This window comes from Rattus rattus, chromosome 2 (genome assembly GCF_011064425.1).
Source record: "Rattus rattus isolate New Zealand chromosome 2, Rrattus_CSIRO_v1, whole genome shotgun sequence".
Lineage (NCBI taxonomy): Eukaryota > Metazoa > Chordata > Mammalia > Rodentia > Muridae > Rattus > Rattus rattus.
In genome coordinates, this window is record NC_046155.1 from 120,611,011 (window position 1) to 120,623,852 (window position 12,842).

The following is a 12,842-nucleotide window of genomic DNA, read 5'->3' on the forward strand; positions in this document are numbered from 1 at the left end:
CAGGGAAAAGAACTCAGAGCTTCAACTCTTACACAATAACCAACACTTGGAACTATTCAGGGTAGATTGCTGTTACTTTTCAGTTTGTTAACAAGCTTCCCTTCATAATGTGGCTAAGTTTTCAGCTGAAATAGCATCAAGTTTTCAAGGAATTAAGGATCTCAGGAAAGGGATTCTCTTTCAAGATAATGAGGATGGTACCAAGAGCCCCCTAGTAGGAACAACTCTACCTAAAGATTTCTTAAGAGCAACCAGTGAGGGGTGAAATAGTTTCCACGTCCCAGAGACAAACAGGGATGGGTTAGAGCAGATGCTGATGGTCCAATAAACATGGCGGCCACATTTCCTTCTCAGAAGAGCTCCTATAAGGAAGTCATGGGGAAGCTGGAAACAAATATATCAAAAATCCACACAACTCTTTCCCTTACACTGCTTCATTTGGTCTTGGAAAGCTGAAATGAAGTAAAATGAACTTCAAGTTACGTTTATCCACTGGCTGTAGCATGTGACAATAGATGCTCCACGACCAATGCTCTCTGCAGTACAGTTGTCCTGGGTTGTGTTTTCTTTCTCTCTTTCCATGTAGTCTCAGTCAGTCAGGGATCCTGTTCTCCTCTTTAGATCGGCAGGTCTTACTGGAAGTTTTAGCCAATTGTAGACTTCTGAAACAAGGAGACTGAATGATTTTCTCCTCTCTGTAATTGGGACAGTCACATCCTCAATTTGACACTATGTTGAAATGTTCTTTCTGTCCTGCTTGCTTCTTCCTCAGCCATTTCTTTCATGTGGATTTGGTTGATCTCTATCCTGAATACGCTGTGTTTGAAACCGTCATTACAAACGAATTTGTCACCATCTTTGATATATTTACCCTTTGGGTTTTTAGCGAGAACTCTACCTTTGCTGCAGGCTAGCAACTGCAGGGTTCTCCCTAATCCTCCATTCTCTATGCTGCCAGCCTGCTTGACCTTTTCTACACTGACTCCTCCCTTCATCCAACATCAAAGGACCAGGGTTTGAAAAGAGAGACCTGAACTTCTTTTTTACCCTCTTTAAATATGGCTTTTAGCACACAGCGTTCCAAAGTTGACTGCCATTGGGTTTCTGGCCGCCATGTTTGCCTAAGTCAAACGTCTTCACATTTTCCGGAAGCGTTACTATCTCTGGTAGCAAATGGACACATATGTTGGCCAGTATTCCAATGTCAGGATATTCATGTTAACTGATATTGCGAGGCATGTTCTGGCTCTCCGCATCACCGATTGAACTGAATCATGATGTCTTTATAAAGCCCCATGTCTTTAAACATCCCCTCAAGTGTGCTGGTGAAAGCCCCACACCCTGTTTGTTAGGCAGCAGTGATTTCTCAGTGTCAACAGATGGGGTCTTGTCTAGTAACAGGCATTTGGCTAAATCTTTCTTATAGATTGCCTCAAAAACGTCTTATCTATAGACATATCTGAATACGACTGACATTATCTCAAGCTTTTCATCTGTAACTTCTTTGTTATCTGCATGAGGTTTTGACTCCACACACTTTGCTATCAGTTCAGCTTGTTTATTTGGTCTTTTACTAGTAAAAGTTTCTCCTTTTTTCAGATTTATTTATTTTATATACATGAGTACACTGTAGCTGTCTTCAGACACACCAGAAAGGGCATCAGATCCCATTACAGATGGTTGTGAGCCACCATGTGGTTGCTGGGGATTGAACTCAGGACCTCTGGAAGAGCAGTCAGTGCTCTTAACCACTGAGCCATCTCTCCAGCCCCTAGTGAAACTTTCAAATGCTTCTTTCATAACCTTGATAACATTTTCATTATTCAGAAAGCAAGTATGAATTATATGATCAATTTTGTCTCTGTTTTGTTTTGTTTTTACAAAACAGGGTCTCGCTGTATAGCCTTGGCTGTCCTGGAACTTGCTCTGTAGACCAGGTTGACCTCGAACTCACAGAGATCCACTTGCCTCTGCCTCTGGAGTGCTGGGACTAAAGGTGTGCACCACCACCACATGTCTGCTCAGCTTTGTCTTTAAGGTCCAACCATTTTTGAGCCGTGGTTTTTTTTTTTTTTTCAGGATTTTTTTAAAGATTTATTCATTTATTATATATAAGTACACTGTAACTGTCTTCAGACACACCAGAAGAGGGCATCAGATCTCTTTACAGATGGTTGTGAGCCACCATGTGGTTGCTGGAATTTGAACTCAGGACCTCTGGAAGAGCAGTCGGGGCTCTTAACCACTGAGCCATCTCTCCAGCCCTTTTTTCAGGATTAATAACAATAGTACTTCCAAGGCCTTGATATGCTCAACTCATTGCTGCAAGAGAACCTGAACGCCCCTCAAACTCTACTGAAAAGCCGACAGAGGAGAGATGAAGCTTGAATTTTGTCTTTGTCAAGGTTATTTAACCCCTTCTAAAGACTCACTGTTAAATGTTCACCTAGAAGTTGCTTTTCAACAGAAGCTCATAGTGACTTCTGGGTGGTCTGATCTAAGTAAGAAGTCTGTGTCTGCTTCTGCTAGGTGTGTGTTAACAGGTCGAAGACACTTGGGATACTCTTTCTTGTATTCACTCCTGACCTTCAGATGCCTAGATCCAGTTAGTTTGTTCCAAAAACCATTGTCCAGATGAGTCTTAGCAAATCTGTAAATCAGGCAGCTTGCTGAAAAGGCATGGAAGCAACCTTTCATCAATCGTTCTGACATTCTGGTCTCTGAATCAAGAGAAGGACGCCATCAATTTTCATCTTGACTTTTTGATCACTTAGAGTATGAGCCTTAAATAACTCCAATCTTGAGTCCCAAATAGAGAGTGGCACTGAATTCTAAAGAACATAAATTCTATCAGGAACAACCACAAAATGCTCCCAGTCAGTCACAATCGCTTGCCTATGATGATTATTTTCCCCAGCATTTGTTCGTTGTTTTCAGAAAAAGAACCCTGGCCAACGAATACCCTGTAAACTGATAAATCTGCTTTGCTGTGATCTTCACAGATCTGTCTCAGCTTCCTATACAAGTTTGCAGAAATCTTGTGGGAACAAAGATTTTCTACAGCCTGGTTGAGTTCTGATTTGTACTTAGTTGAAGTACTAAACAGCTTCCCCCGCCTCTTCTGTTGCTGCCTTCTGTCGTCAGCATGGTTGGAGGCTTGCCTTTAGAGGTCTGGGTCACTGACTTTTAGCAGAGCCAGGGTTGCTCTTAGCACAACTAGACTGTGGCAGAGGACTCAGCCAGGCCATTTGTACTACTTGTTGAAGCCATAAAAGAATTAATATTTTCTTTCTTCTCCCTCTCTCTCCCTCCCTCTCCTTCCCTCCCTCCCTCATTCCTTCCCTTCTCTCTCTTTCTCTCTCTGTCTCTGTCTCTCTGTCTCTCTCTGTCTCTCTCTCTCTCTCTCTCTCTCTCTCTCTCTCTCTCTCTCTGTGTCTGTGTCTCTCTCTCTCTCTCTCTCTCTCTCTCTCTCTCTCTCTCTCTCTCTCTCTCTCCCTCTCTCTCTCTCTCTCTCTGTTTTCAAGACAGGATTTCTATGTAGCCTTGGCTGTACTAGAACTTGCTTTGTAGACCAAGCTGGCCTTGAACTCAGAGATCTGCCTGCTTCTGCCTCCCTAGCTCTGGGTTTACACACTCAGCTTCTGTGTTTTTTAAAGACTTATTTTATGTGTATGGGTATTTTGCCTGCATGTATATATACATACATGTGCTCCAAGTCCATACCTGGTGCCTTAGACCCCATGGAACTAGAGTTACAGGCTGTTGTAAGCCGCCATGTGGGTGCTGGGAATTGTATTCAGTGCTCCTAACCACTTAGCTATTTCTTCAGCCCCAACGGTCAACTTTTATTAAGAGCCTCTCACATAGTCCTATTTGCCATGGACCACCAGCTACCAGGGGCTTGACTAAGCTTTGGGGCCAGGGATTCATTATATGTTCCCAGGAATACAGACTCACCATGCCAGTACGTGCAAGTTAGCGGACAGTACCTGTTGTGCAACTGTCTTCTTATGAGGTGTTTAGACTGAGGGTGTGAGGTCCAGGGTGGCTCCACCAGTCTAAGTATCTTTTATTATGCTTTTGTCTTATGACTGTTGCCAGTAGCCGTGGCTACTGTGAGTGAATAGTCATCACAACTCTGGTGGTAATGATGATGGTTATTCTGGTTATCTTCTAGCCCTGGAAGTTTGAGCAGAACAACAGTCCACAGAAAGAGATTCCTTCCTTCATTTGGTCAGCATCTCTGGCCATTGAGCAGCTGGTTTTGTCTCAGCCTCCTCTAGCGACCATAGTAAAATACTGCTGACTGGGTAGCTTAAACAACGCCCGTGTATCCCTTACAGCTGGTGTCAGCCTGTCCAGTTCCTTGGTGAGGGCTTTCCTCCTGGTTTCCGGACAGGTGCCATTGAAGTAGTTGGTCTCCCACAATGGAGAGAGGCAGCTAGTTCTCCGTCATCTCCTCTCATAAAGACACCAATTCTGTCAGATGAGAGCTTTGTCCTTAACGACCTCCTTACTCCTCACTGGTTTTAAAGCCTTCATATATGGATGTGTTTTACATAGCAGGTCCTCTGTTTGAGCCAAATGACCCCATATCCCAGTCCTCAGCATCCAGCCTGCCCCATGTCTGGACGAGGATAGGACTTGTGTGGGAAACCTTTGCCCTGCTAGTCACAGCCAGGAGTGTGTGGGTGGATCCAGGAGCTCCAGGCTTTCTAACTTTCTTTTTTAGGCAGGGTCTCATTAGGTAGCCCTGACTGTGGATCTCCTTCTTGACCCTGGCTCTTGACCTCAAGTGAAACAAGGCCACACATCAAATGTAGCCCAGAGAACTGGCCAGGTACCTATCTCCCACCTCAGGCAGCCTATTCCCTAAAGGTAAGAAATTCTGTGCCGTGTTCAAAGTTAACACCCTTGTTCCTTCGGGGACCCTTAACAGGTTGAGTGGGGTCCAGCGATGCTCTGGGAGTCTGCCTTGTACATGCTTCAGGTAACAGGCACACTCTCTCTTCACCTACAGCTTTTTCATCTCTTCCCCTCGGTCCTCTGGGCAAAGAACCCACTTTATCTTTACATCTTTGATCAGTATTTCTAAGTGGCAAGTCAAGCAGGCGGTGTAGAGCGAGCGGTCCCTACAGCCACCAGCCAGCACAGCACCTTGCCTGTCATACACCCGTGAGCCCATTTAGACCTGGTTGTCAGAGTGACCAAGAGGCCTGCTCAGAGCTGTACAGTTTTAAGGATTTATTTATTTATCGGTGTGCCACCGCCATCCCACTACGATGTATTTATTTTTATTTTATGTGTACGAATGTTTGCTTGCTCATGTAGCTGTGCACAGCATGGGTGCGGTGCCCATGGAGGTCAGAAGGAAGAATGTGTTGAATCCCTTGTGTCAGAATGAGGAGTAGTAAGTAAGGTAGCGGGGGAGCTGGGACTGAATGCCCATGGCTGACTGATTGATTCCTAGAAGGGAAGTTGACCCAAAGGCTCTGCTACTCCAGGTCACCCAGTTAAAACACAACTGGGCATTTCCTGACCCTGCCCCATGCCTCCCCATCGTACATGCCTTCCCAGCCCTCCTTCCCCTCTCACCTCTCCACCTTCTCCTCTCTCTGCCCTGTTCCTGCTCAGGGCAGGAGAGAGCCCGCAGGCTACTTTATAGATGCGATAGTCTCAGGTGGCTGCCTCTGGGGCCCACATGTCTTACCTTATCGTGATCCATCAAAATCTTTCCTGCCACTTGAGCTCCCACTCAAGGTCACCTCCAGCAAGGATTCTTGCCAGCTACCTGGAAGGCAGAAGGGTGGGGGCGTTTAAAGAGCGGCACTCTAGTTGGGAACCTCCACACAAGCAGAGCCTGAGTGTAGCCAGGAGTAAGAGACACAGTCCTTTTAGAAGAGTCTGATTCTAGAGGACCAAGGCTTTCCTTGAGGCTCCGAGTTGAGCTCAGATGTGTCCTTTCCTCTCGTTGGGCCTTAGTTTCCCCAAATGTGAAGGCTGTGGTAGAACAGTGCTTTCTGAGATCCTTTTTAAAAGTGAATGACGCTGGGAGGTATTGGCCACGCTTTTAATCCCAGCACTCAGGAGACAGAAGCATGCATGCAGGCAGGAGGATCCCCCAAGTTCAAGGCCAGTTTGGTCTACAGAGCAGTTCAAGATAGCCAGGGCTACAGAGAAATCCTGTCTCAAAAAAAAAAAAAAAAAAAACAAAACAAACAAAAAGAGTGATATGTAGAGATTATATCTAGATAGAAATTATAAATATGTATGTATTACATATTGTTTATATAATTATGCACAATTATATAGTCTGCGCATATATAACTATATATCTTATATTATTTTCCTCCAATTAGAATTTTTATTTTATTTATTTTAAAAATGTGATTTATTGGGTTGGGGATTTAGCTCAGTGGTAGAGCGCTTGCCTAGCAAGCGCAAGGCCCTGGGTTCGGTCCCCAGCTCCGAAAAAAAGAAAAAAGAAAAAAGAAAAAAAAATGTGATTTATTTTATGTGTATGGATATTTTGTTTGTGTGAGTATCTGAGAACCATGTAGGTTCCTGGTACCCAAGGAGGCCAGAAGAGGGCATCAGATCTCCTGGGTCTGGAGTTAAACAGACAATTTAGAGCCATCATCCATGTGGGTGCTGGGAGTCAAACCCAAGTCCTCAGGGAGTAGCCATATATACATATGTATATGTATACACACACACACACACACACACACACACACACACACACACACACACACACATAAAATCTTAGGGTCTCTATTGCTATGATGAAACACCATGACCAAAAGCAAGTATGGGAGGAAAGAGTTTATTTGGCTTCCTTCACTGAAGAAAGCCAGGACAGGAACTCGAGCAGGGCTGGAGCCTGGAAGCAGGAGCTGATGCAGAGGCCATGGAGGGGTGCTGCTTACTGGCTTGCTCACCATAGCTTGCTCGGCTTGGCTTCTTATACAACCCAGGACCACCCACCCAGGGGTGATCCCACCCACGGCAGACCTGGCCCTCCCCCATCAGTCACTAATTAAGAAAACGCCCTGCAGGCTCACCTACAGCCCAACTTTATTGAAACATTCTCTCAGTTGAGGCTTCCTCCTTTCAAGACTCTAGCTTGTATCAAGTTAATACAAAACCAGCCAGCACATTTACTTATGAATTAAACACAATTGCTTGTTTTGATTAGAAATACAAAATCAGGCCTGGTAGCACACGTCAGTCATCCTATCTACTTGGGAGTTTCCAGCAGAAGGATTGAAAATTTAAGGCTACAGAGTTAGTTATAGGCTAGCGAGACTCTGTTTCAAAAACATGAAGAACAACAAAAAAAAAATATATATAAAATATATTTTTGATGCCTATAGCTCAAAAGTAGAGCATTTGCTGAGAGGCCCTGATTCAATCACCAGTACCAACATAAAAAGAAAGGGCGGAGCAGTTAAGAGCATTTACTGCTCTTCTGAAGAACCAGCGCTCACTTCCCAGTACATGAGGCTGCTCAAAACTACCTGTATTCCAGCTCCCAGGGTGCGATGTCCCTTCCGGCAGCCACGTGACATACACATGCAAATGATGCTTTCTTTTTTTTTTTAAAGAAAGAAATGCTAACAAACCCATGCCCTGGCATCTCTGGAAGAATCCTATCACCCATCCCCTAGCGGGAGGGAAAGAGAAGTCAAGGGCGGTGGGATGAGGAAGGAGTCTCGTGTTTCCCAGGATGCTACACACTACAATAGTCAATGTTACAAATGGTGTTCTTGAGCCCTATGCAGAGCAACTGAGTTAGAACTTCTGGGTGTGGACCTGGTGGGTGTGGACTTTGGTGTTCCTGGGTTCAGAAGAGTCTGCCGTGCATGGAAGGTTGAGAACCATCCTTTGAGGGCAGTGCTGCCCACTCTTCAGTGCCTGAGTTCCCAGGAGGGCTGGATGCTGGGTCCCATGGGGACTTTCCCGCTTACTAGAATGGTGCCTATGCATTTCCCATGGCTCCTTTGATGAGCCGCTGCTAACTCTGTGGCACAACAACCAATCTCTTCTCCTTCCACAGTTCCCAATAAGCCTCACTGGGCTAACATCACTGAGTGGGGCTATTCTACAGTCTGGAGGCCCCAGGGAAGAGCCTGGTTTCTTGCTCACCATTCTCAGTGAGAATCTCTGGCGGGATTCTCTAAGGTCACACACTTATTCCTAACCCATCACTATTGACTAGATAGTGTAGATCGGCCTAGAGTTCTAAGTCCTAAGTCCAGTGGACCCAGAATGAGCTTCTTGTTAGGGAAGAGGGTGGTGGGGCAGAAACCCTTAGGCTTCAGGAGTCACCCAGATCCAAGTTAGTTCATTCATGAATTCAAAGTACACACTGTAAGGTCTCGTTCGAACCTTGTCTCCACCCTAATGGAGTTATTAAACCGGCATTCCCCTTATCTCTTACAACAGAATTTCTGAAATTTAAGGACTTCAAATAGTATCCGATGAGCTCACTGCGGTGTGGGCCTTCAGTTTGTACTGGGCTCTGCTTGCGGGTTCTTCTAGACTCCTCTTCATCAGCTGTCAGCTTTACGGTGTGGCAGGGCTGGATGCTGAGGTCCCTTACCCTAGGGGTAAGGAAATTGTCTATTATGGGAGCATCCAGCAGACTGGCCTGGGTTGCTTCTCTTGGTTGTAGGATTCCCAGAAAGGAATGCGTGGGTAATGGAGTGGGGGTCAGGGCTTTCAGATTTGTTAATGTGCTGTTGGCCCAAGCAAATCACATGGGTAGACCCCAAAACCGTATGGCCAGAAGCATGTGAGTGTGAAAGACATAATAACCCAAGGAACAACCCGCTGGGACTACCCACCACTACCTCCCCAGCCTCCCCAAGCACTGGACTTCTTTGGAGAGTCTCCTACTGGGCAAGGTTGTGTTCCACCTTCCTACCACCCGGCCAGCTGTAGGCTCTTGGACTCAGAGCAAGGATGTGGGGGAAAGGAAGAAGCAGAGCTGGCACAGGCTACTCCAGATGTTTTCACAGTGACCTGTCTTCCAAGCCAGGAGTGACAGGTTTTCCCACGCCTCTACCCTGTTGTTTTTTGGGTCATAAAAGGGCCTGATAGTCATACCCTGTGGTGATGGTGGCTTTGTCTCAGCATATTACTAGTGAGAGGCACCTGGAACTAGAGTTGTGTCGGGCTTTGGCAGAGCGCTTGCCTTCGAATAGGCAGGAACAGGATAAATGGGGACACTTGTTTATGTATACACAGTTACAGGCGGGGGGCAGAGGCCAGCTATGGAGTGGCCAGTTCTATGCTTGCAGAAGACCCTGGGAAGGCGGGAGCTTTAGGCTTCTCCATCCTCTGGCTCCTTATCTAGTGTAGAAGGTGATATCTAGGTCTCAGGTCCCTTTGGGCATATGGCTCCAAATTGGCTTTCCTAGAGGTGGGTGGTGGTCAGTTGTCATGCTAGGGTGGCTGTGTGTTCCGTTTGCCTGGGGCAGTCCTGTTTGCACCTGCTGTCCTAGTGTAATTATTAATAGTACTCTTTCTCTGTCTGGTTTAGATGTTACAGGTCAGGGGTCCCCTAGTTAAAGCCCATGTTCATCCTAGACTTCGAGAAAACTGGAAAAGCTCTCATGGGAGTCAGGGATGCCTCTCTTGCCCTGGTGCTGACAAACTGAGGGACTTAAAGCATTCCATTTTTCTCTCTGGTGGCAGTGGTTTCATGACTAACTCGAGGGGTTATCAGATAGCCTGTTCTAGCTGGGACGAATGTGAGAGGCTACCCAGGGTTGGGGGGGCGTCCACAACCCATAGGCCGATGAGCCTATGACTTACTGTCCTCCAGGAACCCGCCACATTGACCAGTTCTCTCCCACCCCACCTCTCTGTGCTGCAGCTCATTCGTGTCTCCAAGTTTCTGTCTGTCTTAGGGCTCCAGGCCAAATGGGACCTGATGCCTGTCCATCCACCTCTCCTCCCCTTCACTGTCCCAGCCATACCCTGCATTTCATAGCTGGGTGTGGTTTGGGACAAATAACTAAATCCCCAGAGATTTTCTCTATATATCATACAAGGTGACAGCGTCAGGCTTGCTAGATTAGGGATGTTACATTAAACGCCTGGCTCGAGATGAGATTCACCCAGGCATTATGATGCTTACTTTATCTTACTATTAACTATCTGAAGAGCCCAACTCAGGTCCTCCAAGGGTCATTTGAGAACATGAAGCTCTCGGGAGTTTCCTTTCTCTAGCTCTTTGTCACTGGCAGTTTCTGTGAAAGCTTGGTGCCAGTTCCGCTTCAGACTCCTTATTTCACCATTCCCAGGGCTAATGTACAGAGTGAAGCAATATGGACACCCTGAACCCTTTAAAATGATCACACAGCTGCTCCGAAGAGCTTTATCCTAGCAAGGCCAAGCTGCTAAATTGGCCTTGAACTTCCTCGCCCAATTCCCAATCATTCAGTCCTGCGTTTAGGAGTTTTGCCTCGAGCAGACTATCAGAAAACATCGGCTCCACAGGCTGACATCCAACTGAATGCAGCCTTGCACCTTCTGAACCAAGACATCTTTTTCCCCAATCTTTGAGGCAGGGAACTCACTCTGCAGCCCACGCTGACCTGAAACTCACACAGATCTGCTTGTCTCTTCCTCACGAGTGCTGCTGAGATTAAATGTGTGCTCCACCATGCCTGGTCTGGTCTTCTCTTTCTGACCAAAGAGTAATTGTCTCTGATTCTCAGAACCTGGAGGGATTTATGAAGTGGTCGGTAGAACGGCTTGGTCCTGTGATAGGAGTCAACAAATGCTGCTTCCCTGCCTTTTACTTGGCTCTCTCCCCAGCTGCTAAGAAGATAGAATTTTCTGTGCAGCAAGATAAGCAAGCAGGAGTTTTTCGTTTTTGTGCACGAGTGACTGAAGCTGTGGCTTAGTTGACAGAGTGTTACCCTGGTGTATCTGACGCCCCGAGTCCAGTTCCTAGCATTGCATAAACCAGGCATGGTGGAACCTACCTGTCTTAAAGGCAGATGGGTTTAGTAGTTAAGAGCACTGTCTGCTCTTCAGGAGGACCTGGGTTCGATTCCCAGCACCCACATAGCTGCTCAAATAGTGCTTGTAATTAGTTCCCGGGGATCCAATGCCATCTTCTGGCCTCCATACACTGAGCACTCACACGATACACATACGTGCAGGCAAAACATACATATGCATCACATACAACCTAAAGATTTATTTATTTATTATATACACTGTAGCTGTCTTCTTGCACAACAGAAAAGGGCATCAGATCTCATTATAGATGGTTGTGAGCCACCATGTGGCTGCTGGGAAGAGCAGTCAGTGCTCCTAACCACTGAGCCATCTCTCCAGCCCCCAAATACAGTTTAAAAATTAAAAAACAAAAGTGATGGGAGGGAGAGGATTCAGTGTGGTCCTTTGTCACAGTGAGTTTGAGGGTCACATGGGCGACCTGAAACCTTGCCTCAAAACAACAAAAAAGCCTCCCAAACGTAGGCGTTTCGAGAAGTCATGCTTTTGCTCATGATTTCAGCAGTCCAAAGCTTGAAAAGGAACCCAGCTCTTGCCCGAGATCTCCATGCAGCTTCAGACAGCATTTAGCTGTCATCACCTGAAGGCTTACCTGGGCTGGGTGTACGCCATGACTCACCTTATAGGGCTGACAGTCGAAGTGAGTTATTGTCTGAAGCTCCATCTGCAATTGTCAACAGACCCCTATGTGGGCCTCTATAGGGAATTGTCTTTAGGTGATTGGATTTCTTATAGGGCCTTCATTCAAACCCTAGCACTGAAGGGAGAGAGAGGTCAGTGGACCTGAACTGTACTCCTCTTTGGAAAGAGTGGCAAAGTTCTGTCATTGCTAGAATGTGGGATTGAGAATTATTGGGGCCATCTTCATCATATCTCTTAAGTCTTCTGAAAACCTGGCCTTTCGCTGTCAGCATTCTTGTGCACAACTAGGAAAAAAGCTGGTGAGCTTTAAGTGAAGACACCACGGTGGGAGACTTTGGGGTTCACAGGATGAACAGGGACTGGAAGGCTAGGGTGGAAGCTAGCCCAGAACTGAGGAGCTCCAGAAGACTGGGCAGCAGGTACCTCATAAAGAAGAAACTTACGAACTGTCCTGTCCAGCACAGTTCCATACTGGGGGGGGTACTGCTGCTCAGGCAATAGATACGACCCCAGGGCCTACTTTTGGGCAGCACTTTTAAAGAGGGGAGCCTAAGAAGAGCAAACTGATTGGTTGAGCAAAATGCTTCATTGTGACTGGATTATGTGTGGACAGAAAGGTACCATTGGGACCTCTTAAAAGTTCTATTATGGCCTACTATGGAGACTGTACATAGTGGGAGACTCTGCAAAGGAGAGATGAGGCGCTCTGAGGCCCCAGAGAGGAAGAGTCTGGATATTCAAAAACCACAGCGTTCCCCAGACATCCCATCCCCATCCCCCCGGAGAATATGGGGGTCCGACAGATTCTTTTTCTAAATACCAAAAGAACTATTTTTAAATTTTGTAATTACATTTTTAATGTTTGACTAAGCAATGCAGCCACTGAAAGAATATTAAAGGAACACACTGAGATGGTCTCACTCCCACTCTGTTCCCTGGATACCTAGGCCTTTGATCTTTACCCTCCTCTGCCCGTACTGATCTTGGTGCCTTCAGTATGTTCCTTTTGATATTTTGAGATTTATTTATTTATTTATTTATTTATTTATTTATTTATTTATACATAAACCCCCATATTCTGCGGGGGTGGGGATGGGGATGTCTGGGGAATGCTGTGGTTTTTGAATATCCAGACTCTTCCTCTCTGGGCCCCTCAGAGCGCC

The 12,842-nt window shown here is 46.2% G+C and overlaps 1 pseudogene; it reads right to left on the bottom strand.

Moving 5' to 3' along the window:
- Positions 1 to 474: 474 nt before the first annotated feature.
- LOC116893235 lies at positions 475 to 5,185 on the bottom strand (annotated as a pseudogene).
- Between the last annotated feature and the right edge of the window lie 7,657 nt (positions 5,186 to 12,842).